Source organism: Nelumbo nucifera, chromosome 5 (genome assembly GCF_055504915.1).
Source record: "Nelumbo nucifera cultivar China Antique chromosome 5, China Antique-T2T, whole genome shotgun sequence".
Classification (NCBI taxonomy): Eukaryota; Viridiplantae; Streptophyta; class Magnoliopsida; order Proteales; family Nelumbonaceae; genus Nelumbo; species Nelumbo nucifera.
Window position 1 is genome coordinate 85166617 of NC_142653.1, and position 20981 is coordinate 85187597.

General features: G+C 41.9%; 1 protein-coding gene and 1 pseudogene across 3 annotated transcripts in view; both read right to left on the reverse strand.

The window, feature by feature from the left end:
* LOC104612935 (retinal-binding protein) overlaps positions 1-20981 on the reverse strand; it is a 152800-nt gene that overhangs the window by 102754 nt on the left and 29065 nt on the right. The window lies entirely within an intron of this gene.
* Positions 15101-16234, reverse strand: LOC109115870 (putative serine/threonine-protein kinase At1g54610 pseudogene; annotated as a pseudogene).

Here is a 20981-nt window from a genome sequence, read left to right on the forward strand (position 1 = left end):
GTTTGATCATTATGGGCTGAGAGGTTAAGTGTAAGACCATTGAGGGTAATACCTGATGAGATCTTGCATATGCCCACAGTCCTTGGGTTTTTATAAGGTGACTTGACCCAGGGACCATTTAGTGTAAATGTTGGGCCCATTAAGAGCCCACGGTGCTGGACTCAGAGGTTCACTGTCTCCTACAGTGAATTCGGCCAAGCCTTGTAACAGAGGTTGGGCTGAACCCATGTGGCTGATGTGTAGATCAATGTTTGGGTCCCACGCCATACAAGGATAACCAACTGGGCAGCAGTTAGGAGGCTAAATGAGCAGATGGACTTAATGGGCCTAAAGCCCAATTCGAACTGGCTTAGAGGGCGGTTCTGGGATTTAGACCAACAGATAGGATAAGGGATTGCCCCTATCCACTAAGAGAGTCTAGATCCAAATAAAGATTTGGATCAGAAAACTCCTAATTAGATTAGGAGGGCTGATCTTTATCTGCAGATAAGATAGGGGATTATCCTTATCTCTTAAAAAGAGCTTAAATCCAAATACAAGATTTGGATTAGGAAACTCCTAATGGGATTAGGAGAACCTCTCTTTAAGGCTATAAATAGGAGAGCAGGGCGAACCCTCAAGGCACATCATCAGAAATCATCTGATTGACTGCTGAATTCCAGAGAGAGACAACATAGTTTGACTGCACTGTCTCCTTCTCCTGCTCTTGCCGCCATACCAGTTCGATCTCCACTTGTGGGAGCGATCAAGAAGAGTTCTTGATATTACCTTTTGGCAGAAAAGGTAATCTGAAGTCGTGCTCACTAGCCCTCCATCAGATTCTTGCTAAAGAATTCGGTTCTTGCTGAAGAACCATCCTGTTGATTCTGCTTCATCCTGCACCGTGTCATCTTCGGTGGAAGCAGTCTTTGGATCTTTCCTTGGGCATGAACGCCTTCATCGGAGGTTATTACTACTTCGTATCAGGTATATCCCTCCACTCCCTTTTGGTTTCAGATCTGGTCTGGTTTAGGTTCAATATTGATCCTTGAAAATGAAGTTTTCTAAAATAGGGAATGTGATTCCCACATGGGAGAGAAATTTTTGAAATTTCGCCCATACCTACAGGGTTCGGCCATCCATATGATGGATCTCTCATCCCTTCAACAACCCCCAAATAACAGTTACAACCAGCATGAGAAAGTTCAATGAATTCATTAATATTTGTGGTCTAAAGGATTTACCCCTCTTACAAGCCAATTTTACTTGGTATAATTTCCAAGAGTGGGAGAACCATTGGAGGAACCTGATTGCTAGAGCCTTACCTAGAGTCACTTCTAATCATTGCCCTATCCAGTTAAGTCCTGAAACAATAGCCTCCGGTTCACGGCCGTTTAGATTTGAGAATATGTGGTTAACTCACCCGAAGTTTATGCACTTGATTGGGGATTAGTGAAGAGAAGATGTAAGAGGGGTGAAGTGGAAGGGAGTGAGATTCCACAAAAAGCTGAAAAGGTTGGGATCCAAAATCAAGGAGTGGAATAGGGAACACTTTGGAAGGATAGAGGAGCAAAAAATTAATTTGGTGTCTAGGATTGAGGAACTAGATTCTAAAGAAGCCCAAAGGATGATGAGTGAGCAGGAAAGGGTTTTGAGAAGAAATTTAAAGAAGGATTTGGAAGAGGTTCTTCTGAGAGAGGAAATTTCTTGGAAACAAAAGTCAAGACACAAATGGATTAAGGTAGGGGATGGAAATACAAAATTTTTCCATGCATTGGCTAATGAGAGGAGAAGAAACAATTTCGTGGCTAAGTTAGAGGTGAATGAGTAGGAAGTCACAAATCAAGATGAGGTAGCAAGACTGTTTGTGGATCATTTCAAATCAATCTATAGGAAACCGTTGAATAAGAGGCCAACATTGGAAGATTTGGATTGGACTAGGATATCTGAACAATAAGTTAACTGGTTAGAAAGGGATTTTAGTGAAGAAGAGATCAGACAGGCGATATTTTCAATGGATAGATCCAAATCATTGGTTAGAAAGGGATTTTACCTCACCCTTGTTTGCCGAACTAAACCTGTTGAGAGAGTTGAGAAGAAGAAGAAGAAGAGGAAGAAGAAGAAAGAAGAGTCTGATGTGTTCGAATGGGCACTGTTCATCAGCCAGCACTGTTCACTAATATAAGAGCAAAACATAATTTACATGAAAGGACCATGATGCCCCTGATTAGTGATGGGACACCCAGTCTAATAAAACACGAGATACAATTAGGCCCAATTACTAAGGCCCATTAACTAGAGACTCTAATACCCAGCCCAGACAAGAGAATAACAACATATTAGCCGAACCAACAACCCCCTCAAGCTAAGCATGGATGTCAATCATGTTTAGCTTGCCCAGTAAGTCCAAAAATTTCACTGTGGTTAGCCCTTTAGTTAAAACATCTGCAATTTGCATCTGTGAGGGAGTGTAAGGAATGCAGAGTTCTCCTGTGACTATTCTTTCTCTAACAAAATGGCGGTCTATCTCAATATGTTTTGTTCTATCATGTTGCACTAGGTTATTTGCAATGTTGATAGCAGCCTTGTTGTCGCAGTACAACTTGAGAGGACACTCAGTCTTCACTCCTAGTTCACCAAGAAGAATTTTAAGCCACAACAGTTCCGCAACACCATGAGCCATAGCTCGATATTCTGCCTCTGCACTAGACCTTGCAACAACATTCTGTTTTTTACTTCTCCATGTAACTAGATTTCCCCCAACAAAAGTGTAGTAACCTGAAGTCGACTTTCTGTCACCCACAGAACCAGCCCAATCTGCATCAGTATATCCTTCAACTTCAATTCTATTGTTTTTTCTTTCTACAGCCTTCATGTGAGGAATTTTGGGATTGTGCATAAACTGGCTAACAACATGAACGGCATAAGCAATGTCGGGACGAGTGAGGGACAAGTAAATTAACTTCCCCACTAACTTCTGGTATCTCTCCTTATCAGGGTAGTCCTCTCCCACTGACTCCTGTAGACCATGATTCGGTTCTATTGGAGTATCTGCTGGCCTACACCCCAACATGCCTGTCTCTTGTAGAAGGTCAAGGATGTATTTCCGTTGACATAAATAGATGCCCTCTTTGGATCTAGCAACTTCAATCCCTAGAAAGTACCTCAGTTGACCCAGGTCTTTGATTTCAAATTCAGCAGCTAGGACCTCCTTCAGTCTGTTGATCTCCTCCTTATCATCCTCAGTAATTACCATATCATCTACATAGACGATAAGAGCAGTAAGTTTCCCATTCCTCTTCTTTATAAATAGAGTATGGTCTGCCCCACTTTGAGTATAACTGCCTTTCTTCATGGCTCCACATAGCTTCTCAAACCAGGCACGAGGGGACTGTTTAAGGCCATATAGTGCCTTTCTCAGTCTACACACTTTTCTGCCAAATTCATAACCTGGTGGAGGATCCATGAATACCTCCTCATGTAGATCACCATTTAAAAAAGCATTCTTCACATCCAGCTGATGAAGCTCCCACGAGAAGTTTGTAGCTAATGAGAGTAGGACTCTGATAGTGTTAAGTTTTGCTACGGGAGCAAATGTTTCTTTGTAGTCAACTCCTTCCTTTTGAGAAAACCCCTTTGCCACGAGTCTAGCCTTGTATCTTTCAATGGACCCGTCCTCCCTATGCTTCACGGTGAACACCCACTTGCATCCAACAGTACCTTTCCCTTCCGGTAGATCTACTAGTTCCCAAGTCCCTGCTTTCATCAAGGCCTTCATTTCTTCATTCATAGCCTCTTTCCACCTTGGGTCAGACACAGCCTTAGAGTACCTAGTAGGAACATGCACAGAAGAGAGAGCAGATACAAAAGAACAATAACTAGGGGACAAGTGTGAGTAAGACACAAAATCCGCAATAGGGTATCTGATAGTACAAGAACGAGTAGATTTACGAAGTGCAATTGGAAGATCCAAGTCAGAGGAATTGATAGGATTACCTTGAGTTATTGAGACAGGTTGATCCGAGTCCAATTGGTTGTTGTCATGAGTTGGAGGGCTCTTCTTCCTTCTATTGTAGGTAACTCTGATATCTTTCTGCTGCCTGTTGGATCCTTTAGTAACATTTTCCACATCACTAGTAGTAGCCGGGCCAATGGGAGCCTCACTAGATTCACCTGGGATACCACAACTAGGAGGATCAAGAGGAGAAGATGGAAGATCCGAGGCAGAGAGGAGCACAAAGAAATGGGGAATAGAAGAATCAACCGGAGGGTCCTCTTCCATCCTACTAGTCTCCCCCTGAAGAGGATCCGAGGAAGATTGAAAGTAGGATAGAGACTCAAAGAACACCACATCTTTTGTGACATATATTTTCTTGGTGACTGGATCATAACACTTGTATCCCTTCTGAGTAGGAGAATAACCCAAGAAGATTCCCTTGGTAGCTCGAGGATCCAATTGTCTTCTTTGGATCCTTGACATGTATGAAACATACACACCCAAAGACCCTCGGTGGAAGAGAAAAAACAGGGAGATGAGGGCAAAGAACCGAAAATGGAGTCTTCATTCCCAAGACCTTAGATGGCATTCGGTTTATCAAATATGATGCAGTGAGGATTGCCTAAGACCAATAGCCTTTTGGAACCTTGTGCTGAAATAATAAAGCTCGTGCAGTCTCCAATAAGTGTCAATTCTTGCGCTCAGCAACCCCATTCTGTTGGGGGTACTAGCACAAGATGACTGGTGAATCATTCCCGCATCCTCCATAAACAAGTTTAAGGATCTTTCGAAATATTCAGCAGCATTATCTGACCTGAATTGCTTGATTTTCTTGCCAAATTGTGTTTCAATCATTTTCCAAAATGCCATGGTTACCCGCGGCACTTCATCTCGTGTCTTTAATAAGTAGATCCATGTGCATCGAGAATAGTGGTCAATAAAACTGATAAAGTATCGATAGCCATCCACAGAAACAATGGGAGAAGGACCCCAAACATCAGAATGCACTAAGTCAAAAGGTGCTTGAATTTCATTACTAGAAGTTGAGTACACAGTTCTACACTGTTTTGATAATTGACAGACTTCACAAAGTAACTTTTGACTTGACACACCCTGAAACAATTCTGGAAACAACATTTTCAATGACGAGAACTATAAATGACCTAGTCTAGTATGCCACAAGTGCAGCTTAGATAATGACTCCACATTAGATTGACCACTAGTAGTAGATGTTTGAAGGGCTGAACTGATGTCTGCATCCAGGTAGTAGAGGCCTCCACGCTCATGACCGCTCCCAATCGTTCTCTTCGTCAAACTGTCCTGAAAAACACAATGGGTAGGAAAAAAGGTTATGCTACAATTCAAGTTCTTGGTAAGTTTTGAAACAGATAAAAGATTTGAAGAGAGATTGGGAACATGTAAGACAGATTTGAGGGAGATGTCCTTGCTTAGGTCAACCACTCCTTTCCCAGATATGGTAGAGAGGGAACCATCAGCAACCTTCATCTTGTCTTGACCAGACATTAAACGATAGGAAGAGAATAAGGAAGACATGTGAGTCATGTGGTCAGTTGCACCGGAATCAAGAATCCAAGAGGCTAGATCAATGGAACTAGTTGCACTAAAGGTTGAAACAATACCTGATCTGGCAAGGGAGGTGGAAACAAGAGAATTTGTCCTCAGGCAGGCCAGTGCCCGGCTAAGTACCTCTACCTCATCAGCTGCAAAATCCATAGGCCCATGTCCTTGGGAACTGGTAGTTTGTCCCGAAGAAGAGGAAGCAACTGTGGATGAGTGTTTGGAACCTCCATCGCTGTGACTTACTGCTAGGTTCCCACTTGCCGAATGGCCCTTCTGGTGCTTCTTCTCTTTCCTCAATGCTGCTGGTTTCAAATGAGGGTAGAGAACCCAACAGTTCTCTTTCACATGTTTTTCTCCCCCACAGTGAGTACACCTCAAGTGTCTCTTGTCAAAGAACTTGTTCCCCCTTTGGCTTGTAGAAATGAGAGTTGAATGTTCTATAGACTGCTCTACTGGTTTAGTCTGGGCATCAACTTACATCTCCTTTCTTCTCACCTCTTCATTTTTCACAAGATAGTAGACATGATGTAGATCAGGCATCTCATCTCTTCCCAGAATTTGGGACCTTATGTTCTCATATACCGGATTTAGGCCAGCCAAAAATTTGAATGCTCTACCCTCTTCAACTTGTTTGTCGTGTTTCTCCTTATCTCTGGCATTCTCGCAGTCTATGATGAGGTGGTGATCCAGCTCTTCCCACAATCCTTCTAATGTAGCAAAGTATGTAGCAACACTCATGTCTCCCTGCTTCAGGGCAGCAATATCTTGATTCAGTCTATAGATTCGGGCATTATTCTTTTTCTTCCCATAGGTCTTAGACACCTTCTCCCATATCTTGGCAGCTGTGGAGAAGTGTTGAACCGTCCTAGCTACCCTAGGAGTCATTGAAGCAAGCAGCCAGGACATGACTGTAGCATTCTCTCTTCTCCAAACAGCATATTCAGCACTCCCTATTTCGGGTTCTTTCTTCTGCCCGCCCAAATAGCCTGTAAGATCCCAGGATGTGATAAAGAGCATGGCCGAAACAGACCATTCCCTAAAGTTGTATTCATCAAGTAACACACTTGCTATCTGTAGGCTGTGCAAATTAGGGTTCTCCAGATTAGGAGACCTCCCACTAGTCCTAATATCTCTAGAAGAAACTTCCCCATATATGAAAGACATCTTCTCCGACTTGCAAGAGTACCAAAACTGTCACACAGGTTATGTGAAACCTCTTCAGACTTCCGGACATTGCAGCACTGTAATCTCAGACCTGAGGATCTGTTTTAGGGCTGTAATACCCTTCCCACTCTGCTGTACTGCTCCACTCACTGCTGTCGCAAGCTGCCACTTATAGTTGAAGTGTTGAGCCAAAAAAAAAAACTCTGCTGTGTTTGGCCACTGTTGCCGCACCCTGACCTAGCTGTTGTGGCTTCTACCACACACCAATCACTGCTATCGCAGGTTAACCTTCACCCACGAACTGCTCTAGGACTGCGGAAATCAGTCCTCTCTTTTAGATCTGTTTTACACAGATCTCACTTAGCTGAATGGCTACACCTTGCTCTATGTATCTCTTAGGGCATCAGCTACTGGAACTAACTCCCCTTGGGCCCTACAACCAAGGGAAACCCTAGGTATAGGTTCTGCTGTGTTCTACGACCAGACCTAGAGTTTCTTTGCAGTACCAAGATAGAGAGAGAAGTGCGAGACAGCTGCTGTAACCAGGCGAGAGAGGTGTTCTACGACCAGACCTAGAGCTCTGATACCATGTTTGCCGAACTGAACCTGTTGAGAGAGCTGAGAAGAAGAAGAGGAAGAAGAAGAGAGGAGAGTCTGATGTGTTCGAATGGGCACTGTTTATCAGCCGGCACTGTTCACTAATATAAGAGCAATACATAATTTACATGAAAGGACCAGGATGCCCCTGATTAGTGATGGGACACCCAGTCTAATAAAACACAAGATACAATTAGGCCCAGTTACTAAGGCCCATTAACTAGAGACTCTAATACCCAGCCCAGACAAGAGAATAACAACATATCAGCCGAACCAACAACCCTCATCCTTAAGTTGGGACTTTGGCTTTCGGAGAGGTTTAAGTGATGATGAACTTAGTAGTGTTTCAGATCTGTTGTCTCTTCTTGGTAGTGTCTTTCTAGACCCTCTTAATTTGGATGTGAGATTATGGTCCCCTCATCCAAAAGGTTACTTCACTTGTGCTTCCTTTCTTAAGTCCCTTTGCTCTTCCCTGGGACAATTGGGTTTTCCGACCAAGGAGATATGGTCTAGACCTGTTCCACCTAAAATTATTATTTTCTGCTAGGAGGTGTTTTATAGAAAGATTAATACCTTGGACTGCTTGCAGAAGAAAAGGCCTTTCATGTGTTTGTCCCATAACTAGTGTGTACTTTGCAAGGTTAGTGGTGAGGATTGCTCCCACTTACTTGTATCTTGTTCCTTTTCTAGTGCTATTTGGAGTTGGATTTTTCCTTTGTTTGGGTGCAAGTGGAATCTGTCCAGACTTAAGTTAGTTGTTCGATCCTTCCTTCTTTGTGTGGCCTACAAAAAAAGGAAAAATGATGTGGAGATGTATTAGAGCAGCCACCTTGTGGACAATCTGGGAAGAAAGAAATGCAAGAATATTCAAGGAAAAGGAAAGAAGCATTCAGGCTGTTCAGGATTGTATCTTGACTAGGGCCATTCATTGGTTAAGAACTATGGACTTCTTTCATATATTTTCCTTTGACAATATTTGGAGAAATTGGATAGCGGTGGCTAATAGCCAAGGAAACCCAGGCCTCCGCCTGAAGGATGGGCAAAGCTTAACTTTAATGGAAGCAACCAAGAAACCCAGGCCCATCGGGGATAGGAGGGGTGCTGAGAGACAAGGAGAGCAACATCTTAGCCTTGTTTTCCCCGTGGGAATAGGAGACTCCAATAGAGCTGAGACTGAGATTTTAGCAGTTGTACAAGGTATTCAGATTGTAGAACAATTAGGAGTTCAGCATTTGGTAGTTGAAGGAGACTCCAAAATTGTTGTGGGATGGCTGACAGATGCAGCTTCAGCTATGTGGCGACACAGAGACTTATTGAGGAAAGTCAACTGGCTCACAAGAAACATGATTGTTTTTTTTTTTTATGATCAATAACAACACTTTTATTAAAAGAGATATGTAAGATACAACCAGAAAGGAGGCGTAAAATGTCTTAACCCTCCCTTTCAAACCTGAAAAAACACATTACAGAATAGCCCAAAACAAATTAGATCTTCCCACCCCCTGATTAGCCAAGGAGTCAGCTATGGAGTTGGTACTACTCTTAGCCCATTGAAACCTTATAGTCATGTCCTGAGTTAGTTGCTTGATTATCTTTCTTTCATTTGAGAACTTCCACATGCTGGACTCTTCCATCTGTAACCATCTAACAGTCAGTTGGGAGTCACCTTCCACCAGCAACTTGCTAATATTCAACTGCTTAGCCCTTTTGACTCCTACAACTGCTAGGATTTCAGCTCTCAGAGAATCCCCCCAACCTATAGGTCCTGAGAACATAGCAATAATTCGCCCTTCTTCGTTCCTGAAAATACCACCTATGCCTAAAGGGCCTGGATTTCCTCCACAACTACCATCAAAGTTCAATTTTATGAAACCCAAGTCTGGTGGAGTCCAAACAGATCTGATATCACTAGACATAGGACCTGATCGAGCCACTTCTTCCCAGTTTCTAATGATGTCTCCTATTGAATAGGCTTCAAAAAGCTTCAAAGACTTGACCCAATGAGCCACCCCAACATATACAAGTTCTATGAGGGCTTCCCTGCTTTTCTCTTTTTCATGAAATAATCTTTGATTTCTTTCTTCCCAGACTGTCCAGCAAACAATAGCTCTAGCGCATCTCCACAAAATTTTACCTCTCTTCTTTAGACCCCTCCCTGGAGTGAAGCTAAACAAGCTTTGCACACTTGAAAGGGAGGGCCACCTATAACCAAATAAAGAAAAGAACCAACACCAAATATCTAAAACAAAAGGGCAAGAGACAAGCAAGTGATAGCAGCTTTCACCATTCTTCTTACATAAGATGCACCAGTGTGGGGATAAACACCAATTAGGCCTTTTCTTTTGAAGTAGGTCACAAGTGTTACACTTTTCTAGGATTGCTTCCCAGCAAAAAGCACCTACCCTAGGAGGGATGGGGCAACCCCAAACTTCCCGGACAAGAAAAGGAGGCCCAGGTACCGGACTAGACTGTGTCAATGCTTTGAAGGAGGAGCAGGAGAAGATACCCGAGGGAACAAGAGACCACACCCTGGAGTCCACAATGGAAGGTTCAAAGACAACCTCATCCAAGATTTTAAGCAGATTCGAAATGGGTTCCAACTTAGAATTTCTGGGAGCCCTTCTGAGACCCAAGTTCCAACCAATAGCGGAATTAGACAAGTTAGCAAAAGTTGCTACTGGTTCATTTTTAAACCTAGACGGAGCAAACAAAGAGGGAAACTGCTCTTTCAAGGGAAAATCCCCCACCCAAGTGTGTTCCCAAAAAAGTACAGACAAACCAGAACCAAGATCGTACCTGATAAATGGAAGAAAAGACTGCAAGACAGCATGAATCGACTTCCAAGGGGAGGCTCTTGAAGCCCTAGATGATAGTCCCAGATCCCAGCCATCTGCCTCTTGCCCATGAATACTTAGGATTATTTTAGCCCACAAATTTTCTTTTTCTTTGGACCATCTCCATAATCATTTCCCTAAAAGACCTTCATTCTTCTTCTGCAGATTTCCCAGCCCCAGTCCCCCTTCACTTTTTGGTCTTGTAACTAGACCCCACCTAACTCTATGGTCCTTTCTCTCCTCCCCAGGTTCCCATAAAAAGTCCCTCATAAATTTTTCCAACTCCCTACAAACTCCTTCTGGGATTCTAAACACCGACAAGAAATATACTGGAAGGTTTGCCAAAGTTGAATTAATCAGTGTTATCCTACCCCCCAGAGACAAGTAGTTCTTCTTCCAGGAAGCTAGCCTTTTAGTGAACCTGTCAATCATCAAATTCCAAAAGCTCCTTTTTCTAGGATTGTCTCCCAAAGGAAGCCCTAAGTACTTCAGTGGCCAATGAGCTATCTCACATCCTAACACTCGAGCCCTTTCCTCCACCTCTCCCTCACTCATATTAATACCAATCACACAACTCTTACCCAGATTTACCTTGAGGTTGGTCATTTGTTCAAACACCCAAATCGCCATCTTCATATTACACACCCAGCTAATCTCCTCTCCATCACAAAACAGAATTGTGTCATCTGCAAATTGTAGGTGAGTGACCGGGACCCTATCCCTCCCCACTCTCCAACCACTTATCAGATTTCTGGAGTCTGCCCTCTCAATAAGCCTCCCTAGCACTTCAGCAATCAGGGTAAAGATAAAAGGGGAGAGAGGGTCCCCTTGTCTAATACCCCGCGTAGTTGGAAAGTGATCCACCACCTTGCCATTTACTAACACAGAATAATGGTAAGTCCTAATGCACCCTTTAATCCACTTGCACCACCTCTGCCCAAAACCACAAGACTCTAGCACTTCCAACAACAGAGACCAATCAACTAGATCATATGCCTTCTCCAAGTCCAACTTACACACTAGCCCTTTCTCACCTCTACTTCTATAGTCTTCCACACTCTCATTTGCAATTAAGATTTGGTCCACAAATTGTCTATTCGTCATGAAGGCACCTTGGTTATGGGAGATGATCGAGGGGAGCACCTCTCTAATTTTTCTGGATAACACCTTAGCAATGATCTTGTAGAGATTGTTAACAAAACTGATGGGTCTAAACTCTTTAGGATGAGAAGCCCCAACCTTCTTCGTTATTAAAGCAATAAAAGTAGAATTCAGACCTGGGTTTGTCACACCTCTTTCAAAGAATTCCAAGAACACTGCTTGAATGTTGGCTTTAATTATCTCCCAACAATCTTGATAAAAGGCCATCGTGAAGCCATTAGAGCCCGGGGCTTTGGATCTATCCATAGAGAAAATGGCTTCTCTGATTTCTTCCAAGTCAAACTCTCTTTCCAACCACAACATCAACTCATTAGGGAGCTTAGGCCAATCCAACCCTTCAATCCTTAATCTCTTCTGCAGAGGCTTTCTAAAGATGGATTTAAAGTGTTCCACAAAAGCCCCGGCAATCTCTTGTTGTTGTGTTAAAACTGTCCCATCAACAACCAGCTTAGATATGGTGTTTTTCTTTCTTCTGCCATTGGCTATTGCATGGAAAAATTTTGTATTCCTATCACCTTCCTTCACCCATTTGTGTCTAGATTTTTGTCTCCAACTTACTTCTTCTTTGAAGATTATGTCCTCCAAACTCTTCTTTAACTCCCACCTCATTTCTTTATCCCGGTCCCCAAAACATCATCTTTCTTCCTTAGCATCTAACTCCTCTATTTTACTTATCAACTGTTGCTTCTTCTCTTCTAGCCTACCAAAGTGGAGAGAATTCCATTCCTTAATTTTGACCTTGAGCTCTTTCAGCTTCCAATGGAATTTCATCCCTTCCCAATTGACTTTCGGGTTACTTTCATTCCACCAAGTTTTCACTTTGTCTTTGAAGTCTGGGTGAAGTGGCCACATATTTTCAAACCTGAAGGGAGAGGGCCCACTACCACTAATATCAGACTACCAATCATTATTGGCCAATGATCATAAGTAACTCTGGGTAGAGCCCTTGACACCAGATCTCCTCAATGCTCCTCCCAGTCTGTAGTGAACAAGAATCTATCTAATTTGGAGCAAATAGGTTCAGCTTGGAGATTAGACCAAGTGAAGCTATTATGAGAAAGGTTCAATTCCTTTAACTCAAAAGCATTAATGAACTCATTGAACTTCCTCACACTGGTAGTGCTCCTTTGTCTCACCTTATTGCTCTCTTCAATGAAACTTATCACATTGAAATCCCCTCCCACAGACCTCTAATATCTCCTAGTTCCTCCCAAGGCTCCTTCCTTTGTTTGTAATCATTGGGACCATAAACATTGGTAAGGACCCACTCAAATCCATCTGACACCTGCTTAAATTTGACAGAAATTGAGAACCTTTCCCACTAATTCTTCCACTCCCTCCACTACTTCATCCTTTCACAAAGTAATTAACCCTCCAAATGAGCCCCAGGAGGGGCTCATAACCCACCTTAGTCCATTCACTCTCCACACACTTCTAGCCCACCTTTTGTCAAAGGTCATAAGTTTAGATTCCTGAATTAAAACAATGTCTGGATTTTCTTTCTTTAAAACCTCCTTCATTAAAGCTCTTTTCTTTACACCCCTCAATCCCCTCACATTCCAGCTTACAATCTTCATTCCTTCCACAGCTTTGCCTAGCCCCACTCCCTTTCCTTCTAGTAACCTCCTTTTCTTCCCCTCCCTTTCCTCACTCTAGCCTATGTGCTCACATCCACTTCCAACTTTAATTTCTCAGCTTCGCCTAGCCTTCTCTTCCTCCTATTCCCACCATCTTTTTCAGCCCATTTAGGTTTCTCACCTTACAACCTAACTTTTCTACAAATTCAGCTAATGACTCCACTTCTTCCTCTCCCTTCTCTTCCTTTTCCCCCCTACCTCACTCCTATTCCCCTCCTTCTCCTCCTCCATCTTACCATTGTCCTCCTTAGTTTCTCCTTTGGTTAATTCATTTGTATCTGCTCTCCCCACCCTCCCCACCTTCTCATCCCCCTCTTGTAACTCCCCAACCTCCTCAGTATCAGCCTCTGGACCTTGGGTATTCAGCAAAGGGGCATGGCTGGGATCTGAAAGACAAACATCACAGGCAGAGCAGACATTAGTATCTAAAAACAAAACCACGACCATACCTAGGACTGAAGGAGAAGGAGAAGAGACGACCAACTGGGTTAGTCCATTCACTCTTCGTGTAGGGCCTATTTGGTCGGCACCTAGGCTAACTTCACCCTTGTTCGTACTTCCAAGGCTTTGTCGTTCATCCCCCTCTGTGCCGTCTCTGCTCGAATTATGATGAGCAGCCAAAGTCCTCTTGCAGGTCCCTTGTCTTAAGTTACTCTCCTGGTTTGGTTCTCCCTTACTTGGTGTAAGATTTTCCCCCTCATCTTCTAAGGCATGCTGATTGTGGCCCTTACGCTCAGTGAGAACCGCCCTACCCGAAAATGGACCAGCTGGTTCAGAGAGTGTGGTGCGTAGCTCGAACTTAGTCTTGAGCCGAACCCCCCCTGGTCTGACTTAGTTACCCCTTTGACCAAGTCCGCATAGGACAAAATAGCGGTAGGGTTGTTTTGGTTTTCAAAAAAAAATTGAAAACTTTTCCACAAATGCCTCTTTGCTTTTGGCCTTCAACTTTTCAGCTTCCTCATTCAGAGAAACCTTCACTCCAGCGGCTGCCACATGTCCAGACTTCCTTTGCTCAAACCTGCCAACTGTAACCCATCTTGCCAAGTCATCATCTCCCTCAAGCTTTGACCTCCCCAGCCACTACAACGTTTCAACTTCCGAACTCAACCAGACTTTATACCAATAGCCTTCTGCGCTTATTTGTACTACCCTTGGAACTTCCTCAGGCTTCATTCCAGCAACTCTCAAGTGTGCTGCCCTCAAATCTGTGGTCTTATACAACAGAAGAGCACCGCCCATCGCCTGCACCAGATTCTCCAAGGATGATTTTTGCGAGAGATGAAAGGGTAAACCCAGCAGCTTCAGTTTAAAGCTTCCATCTACAGCAGCAACCTCATTTGAAAGAGGAAACAAGTTTTCAATTCTTACAGAACCTTCACTCGTTTCCAACATAGTAAAATCCATCAACAACTCACCCACATCAAGGACTGCTTTCCTATCGTTGAAAGGAATAAGGATGACCGTCTGGTTCAATCCAAGCTTCGTTGTCACCTCTTCTAGCAGCCCCTTCCAGTCCTTCACCTCCTCCCTCGCAGATAAGATGTATTTCTTTTCCCAGATTCCTTTCTCCCCATCCAATGCAATTCTTGGTTCTGGGATAGTAAACGCCACAGTTGGCTTTCCTTGGGTTCCCACTGTGTCTTCTAAGCCCAGCCTCTCTAGTCTCTTTCTTCTTTCTGTCATCTCTTCTTTCTTACTCTGTCCGCCAACTACTCTCTCTGTTTGTACCTTCACTGCCTTTGATTCCTTACTGACTAATCTCCTGTGTACAGCATTAGCCACCACTGTCCATCCCTGCTGCCGAACACCTTCAGGGATAACTAACATCTGTCATTCAAATCCCTGGTGAGAAACCTTCATGTCCTTCGAATGCCATTCAAAATCTATATGACATCAATGATCACCATCACCAATTTTACCAATCTTATTTCAGTCCGTTTGGATTGCAACAACTATCTAATACATTGAATACAATATTCAGAGTTGGAACTCCTTATGTCTCAGCTAGCACAGCCTCCTCTTCCCCCTTCTGGCATCTATTTACCCTCACCCTCCAGATCTCTATTTACCCCAGGTACAATGAATAAACAGCAACAAACTTTCATAAATCAAATACTCTTTGGAATTACTTTCACATGCTGAAACACCTGTTATCCTTCACTATTCAGAGCAGCAGTTGCAGTGCCTCGTTATCTGGGTCAATCGAAAGAAGAGTTTCAATCAGGGGTAATGAAGAAGGTGGAAAGTCTTTAGAAGTTTCTCTGATACAGCGGTCAAGTCATTTCTGTAACTTAAGGAAGTCTGCATGCGGAAGTTTAGCTTTCTTCAAATATTCTTGTGATGGGGTACCACATGACTTAAAAATCTTGTGCCATTGTTCCACCTCTGTTCGCCCTGGCATTATTGGCTTCCCAGCAAGCAACTATGCCAAAATGCAGCCAGCACTCCAAAGGTCAACACCAACACCATAATAAGTAGCTCCTAGAAGAAGTTCTGGCGGTCGATACCAAAGGATGACAACTCGACTAGTCATGGGTCGCTTGTGGTCTGGATCATAAAAAGAAGCCAATCCAAAATCAGCTATTTGAACCCTTGATATCACGATGCAAGACACCCTGGTTATGGCAGTGTTAAATCCCAGAAAGTAAATGTTTCATATAGGATTTGACCTGAGGCTCGGTGAACTTGATATCAGGGGAAGCAGAGAGACCAGCAAGGCCGTGTTCCATGTATTCGAAAATCAGATAGAGACTACAAGACATCCTGGAAGTGGCCAAGCCTTCCAGCTTAATCACATTGGGGTGATCAAGCCGTCTCAGCACAAGAATCTCTCTCACCATGAACTTCACGCTCTCCGGCTCAAAATTGTCGAACCGAACCTTCTTCAATGCCACGATCTTTCCCGTAATCAGATCTCTTGCTTTGTAGACATCGCTATAAGTTCCTTGTCCAATCTTATCGATCTTCTCGAATGTATTGGCACGCCGAGGGGTAAAGCCTTCGATGGCTTCGCCGGCAACCTCAGCGAACCGCACCGATCACTCATGCTGATTTATCAGCGCCTGTTTGAGCTTTGGTTTCCTACGCTCCGGCTCTATTAAATCTCCGCTTCGGTGGGTCCTCTCTCGCTCCCTCTGGACTACTTCCTTCCTAGCCCTAACATCATTAACCACAATGTTAGCGGCATCAGGTGGTTCTTCGACCTTGGTGCGCCGGTGAGAAACCGAAACTCCGGTTTGTTCTTGGCCGTCTCCGGCTGCTGTCTTGCCAAGAATGCAACCCATGCCTCACCTCCAGCAAAAACAATAGCGGTACCTCGAGTGCCTCCGCATAGTAGCTTAAAAATAGCAATTAAGCAAGAAATTACAATCCCTTCTCTTGGTTGCTGCGACTTCAGACTAGTTTGAGGTGAAGAATTTTTAATCGGAAAAAATGGCGCGTTGAACCGCGAGTGGTAAAGTTGGACTTGTTGTTCTCCTCTAATACTGAATTTCGAAGAAGTGAAAAATGCGGCGATGACGAATCGGCGTTTATAGTTGAACTCGCCGCTGCACAGCTTTCTTCAGGTGAGATCGTTATTTGAGTCCGGTTTTCTTGTTATTTTGGGAAGAGTGTACGGAAAAGTGAAATAGGTTTCAGTTCAATTTCAATGGAAACGGAACTGTGTAGGTTGTGGGCTCTGTGTGTGCGACACTATGTGTGTGTGTGGACTTTTTGGGGAAGCTTTGCTTCGGAGAAACCCACGAAACAAGAAAAGACGGGAGGAAAGTAGCTTGGTGACTGTTACCTCTCTTTGGGTGGGAAGATCATCAAATACCTTAGCAGATGGGTTAGCTAAGCAAGGGGCTTCAAGGGAACATTTATTTTGGGCTGCTTTGTAATTTTATTTCTGGTTATTCCTGTTTTTAACTTGATGTAATACTCTGTTAGAAGAGGTAACAGCTCGTGCCTCTTCATGGGTTTCCTGTATTGCCTTAATTTTTCTGGATTAATAAATTATCTTCATTCATAAAAAAAAAAAAGAAAAAACGATAAAAAGGGGGATCCATTCTAGGTTAAGCATGAATGCATCAGAATTTGTTCAGGAGTGTATTGGAGACTGAAACAAAATCATCTTATACTTCATTCTAGTTGTATTGTAACTTTTCCCACCGCTCTGATTTTTCTTATAATTCAACAAAACCTCTTGTCTCATTATTGGTCAAATGAACAGAGAATAACACTATAACATTTCAACAATGGGAAGATTAACAATGTCAAAATTGTCTCTTGGATCCTTAGTTACATTGACAAAAGCATTGACATGCCCATGAGAAGATTACATACTTCTAGCAAGATGTGGGAATACTTGAGAGCATGGTTCACAATATCAATGATATTTGGCGATATATTCCCAAAATACCCCCATTTGCTAGGTGGTGAAACAAAATCTTCCGGGAATCGTTTTTTCCAAATATCCTTAATATTTTGCCGATATGTCGGCAACATTTCAGATTTAATTGTAGACTGTGTTTAAATTTTAAAATTTTAGAATATTATTAAAAACTTTTCAATATTTCATTCAAATCAAAATAATTTTTTAAAAATATTTTCCTAAAAGAACTAGCAGGGAATTGGTGATTGGAAATTAGCTTACTACTTTGATATGACTCACTTACTAAGTCACTAGAATTCAAAAGAAAAAGAAAAATGCAAATAAATACAGAAGAGTGCCTCTAAATCTAATCAAAACATATAGTAACAATAAAGATGAAAGTTAAAATGGCAAATAATTGACATATATAAAGAAGAGAAGATGGCTAAAGATCAAAAGGAAGACAGAGAAACATACCCATACAGAGTCTCTTAATTTTTTCTATTGATTTATATAGTTCTTTACTATGGTTTTGAGCCATAAATGTACTATATTTCTTCTAATGATCTCTTGAAGATTTATTAATTAATTCCATGTTTCTAGAAAACTTTCTTATTTTTTTAGATTTTCCAAATATCTTAGCGAGATTAGCAAAATATCTCCAAAGTTTCTCCATCTCTACATGGCAAAATTTCCATATCAAAATCACAAACCATGCATGAGTATTTAACAGTCGTCCAATATAGCCAGAAAATTTCAAATTGAATATGGTATCTTCCATAAATTTGGTTGTATTTTTAGTAATTGAGTTAGTAAGGGACTCAGTGGGTTGGATCAAGTGGTAAACCCTCATTGACCCAATCCTATTAAGTTAGGGTCAAGTCAGCATTAAATCGGGTCACCAGTTGGGTTTAGAGTTAATGCTGCCCCATACCAAACCCAACACATTGACATTGTAGAAACATTTGCAAATATAGCCTTAGCTTCCAATAGGTGTACTATCTGTGTGATTGGGCAGAGCAGGTTCAGTGTTCTATTACATTAAGTTGGGTCAGCTACGGGTTGGAGTAGCTTCAAGTCAATTTCAGGTTGAACAAAACACATAACAAACCCAACATTCCTGGAGTTAGTGTCTGTCGTTGTTTATGCACTGTGCTGATGGATCTTGGTCTAAGCATTTATTTGTATATTTTGTTACAAAAAGGGAAAATATGTCATGGTTGACAAATAGTTCTCTTTGGATTTGGATTTTTAAGGGTTCTTATTGTGATTGGGGAGAGGTTGGTAGAACTTTTATTTGCTTCTCTTGGGTGATTTCTTATCACCTGCTTATGTATTATCTTTTTACTTTAATGAACTTTCGTTTATTAACAAAAAGGGGAGAGGAATTTAGAAATACCATGCAAAAAATTATGAACTTGTGGACTGACTACAAGGCAGCTAGTAAGGGAGATGTCACAGCAGATTGCTGCATCAAGACAAAGAAGAAACTACTTTCTTTTGAATGGTAATTTGCAATTTTATTAAGTAACTAGGAAATATTTACAATAATATTACAACAGAATAAGCTAGCAGCAGTGCTACCACAACCTTTCCCCATGGGGAAATCTCACACATGTTACAAGGTAACCTCCCAATACAATTTTCCCTGTTTATGTTTTTTTGATCAGAAATAAAAGATTTTATTAACTTAGAGACAAAGTACAAAGGAGATGGGAAGTCCCTAGGCACTCTTTTTGAAATTCCTTCCCAATTACAATTCATCCCAAAAAAGTTGATTCCTATTAACCCCTTTCTTGCCCAAAGAGTTTGCCATACCATTTGTCGTTCTTCTTACCCAATTAAAAGTAGCTCCCATTTCCAAAGCTAACATACCAATCTCCCCTAGTGTTTGTCTATAAAGCCAGCCTCTTGAAGTATTATTTCTTAGCCAAGAAATGACTAGCTTTGAGTCTCTCTCACTTCCAATTATTGAATCCTCAATTGTTTAGCAATCTCAACCCTTGCAACAGCACCATTATCTCAGCTTTAACAGAATCCTCAACTCTAGTACCTGAATACAGTGTCTTGATGACACCATTTACATCCATGACACTCTCCTAATTTCTACTGAGTCCGGGTTGCCTATGGAGCTTCCATCAAAGTTCAGCTTCACCTTTGGAGCTACCGGTGGTTTCCACTCCATTATACCCTTATCCTTTTCTTTGGAATAGTGCACCACATCACCCCAAGCTCTCAGAACATCATCAACTGAGAAGTCCTCAAGTCTTCCAAAGTTTTTACCCAATGTGCAACCTTCATCTTTATATTTTCCACTATCTCCTCCACAGAATTGCATTTTTCTTTGAAAATTCTTCTGTTCCTCTCTTCCTACACAACCCATAATATTATTGCTCTTTCTGGTTACTACATGCTGCTCTACGCTGCTCTTCCTACACATTCTCCTCCACTAAACAAGCATACTGCTTACCACATTCTGTGGTGCTTCCCACTTGCAATCAAATAGAGAGCAAACCTTCCTCCAAATACAAATCACAAAAGATCATGAGATTAGTAAATTGGAAATAGCCTCACCGCTTGCTTTGTAAAAGAATGCAAATATGAGGAGAAAGGCACTTATTTGACCTTCTTCTTTTGAATACATCACAGGTATTGATCTTGCCAATAGCCATTCCCAACAGAAGGCCTAAATTTTTCCCTGTTAACCCCTTGTCTAGCACAAGTGTCAGCCACACTGTTTGCTGCCCTATGTGTCCATGACCATGCCACTCCCAATTCTCATGCTAAAGTTAGAAGGTATCTTAAAGTGCACCTATATTTCCATGTTCCTTTAGAATTGTTCTTCAGCCAGCTTATCACTACATTGGAATCCCCTTCTACCTCTAAATTGTGAAGGTTAAGGTTCTTGCAAGTTTTTAGGCCTTGGAGGACTGCCTACAATTCTGCTGTCGTAGAACTCTCCATCATATTGGCCCAAAGTAGAAAACAATAAATGTGCCTGGCATGTCAATAATAACTCCCCTTAACCCCAACCAGGGATACCAATGCTACAACCACCAAACTTAAGTTTTAAAGGCCTTGTAGCTGCAGACACCCACTTCTTTACAATCCTTGGTCTGTTAGAACTAAAATCTGCTATCACCTGCCAGCCCCTTAAAATATCATCTTTGGAGAAAGGTTAGAACTCATACCACTTGGTCTGTTAGAACTAGAATCTCCTTGGTTCTTCTTTCATTGAAAATTCTGTTATCCCTCACTTCCCAAATTGACAAAAGACCAGCTACCCTTGCACACCTCCAAATAATTTTCCCTCTTCTTTTCCTAGGGTTGAAAAAGGTTGTAGAGAAAAGTCTTTGGGTGGTAACCATCCACACACAGAGAGAGAAGATAATCAAATGAAGAAACTATTTTTATTTTTTGATAATAAAGGAAAATTCATTAAAATAAAAGGAAACAAGATAACTTACAAGGACCCAAAACCACATTCATAAATAAATAAATAAAACACCACCAGCTCCAACAAGGACAGTTTTCGCAATAATATCCATCCCAATACATCCAACTCCATCCTTCTATTTGATCCTGAAACTTACCTAAACCTTAAAATTCTCAACTGAATTTTTATTGGAAATGGTGAAATTTGTTGAATATCTTATTAAAAAGTGAATAATATAATG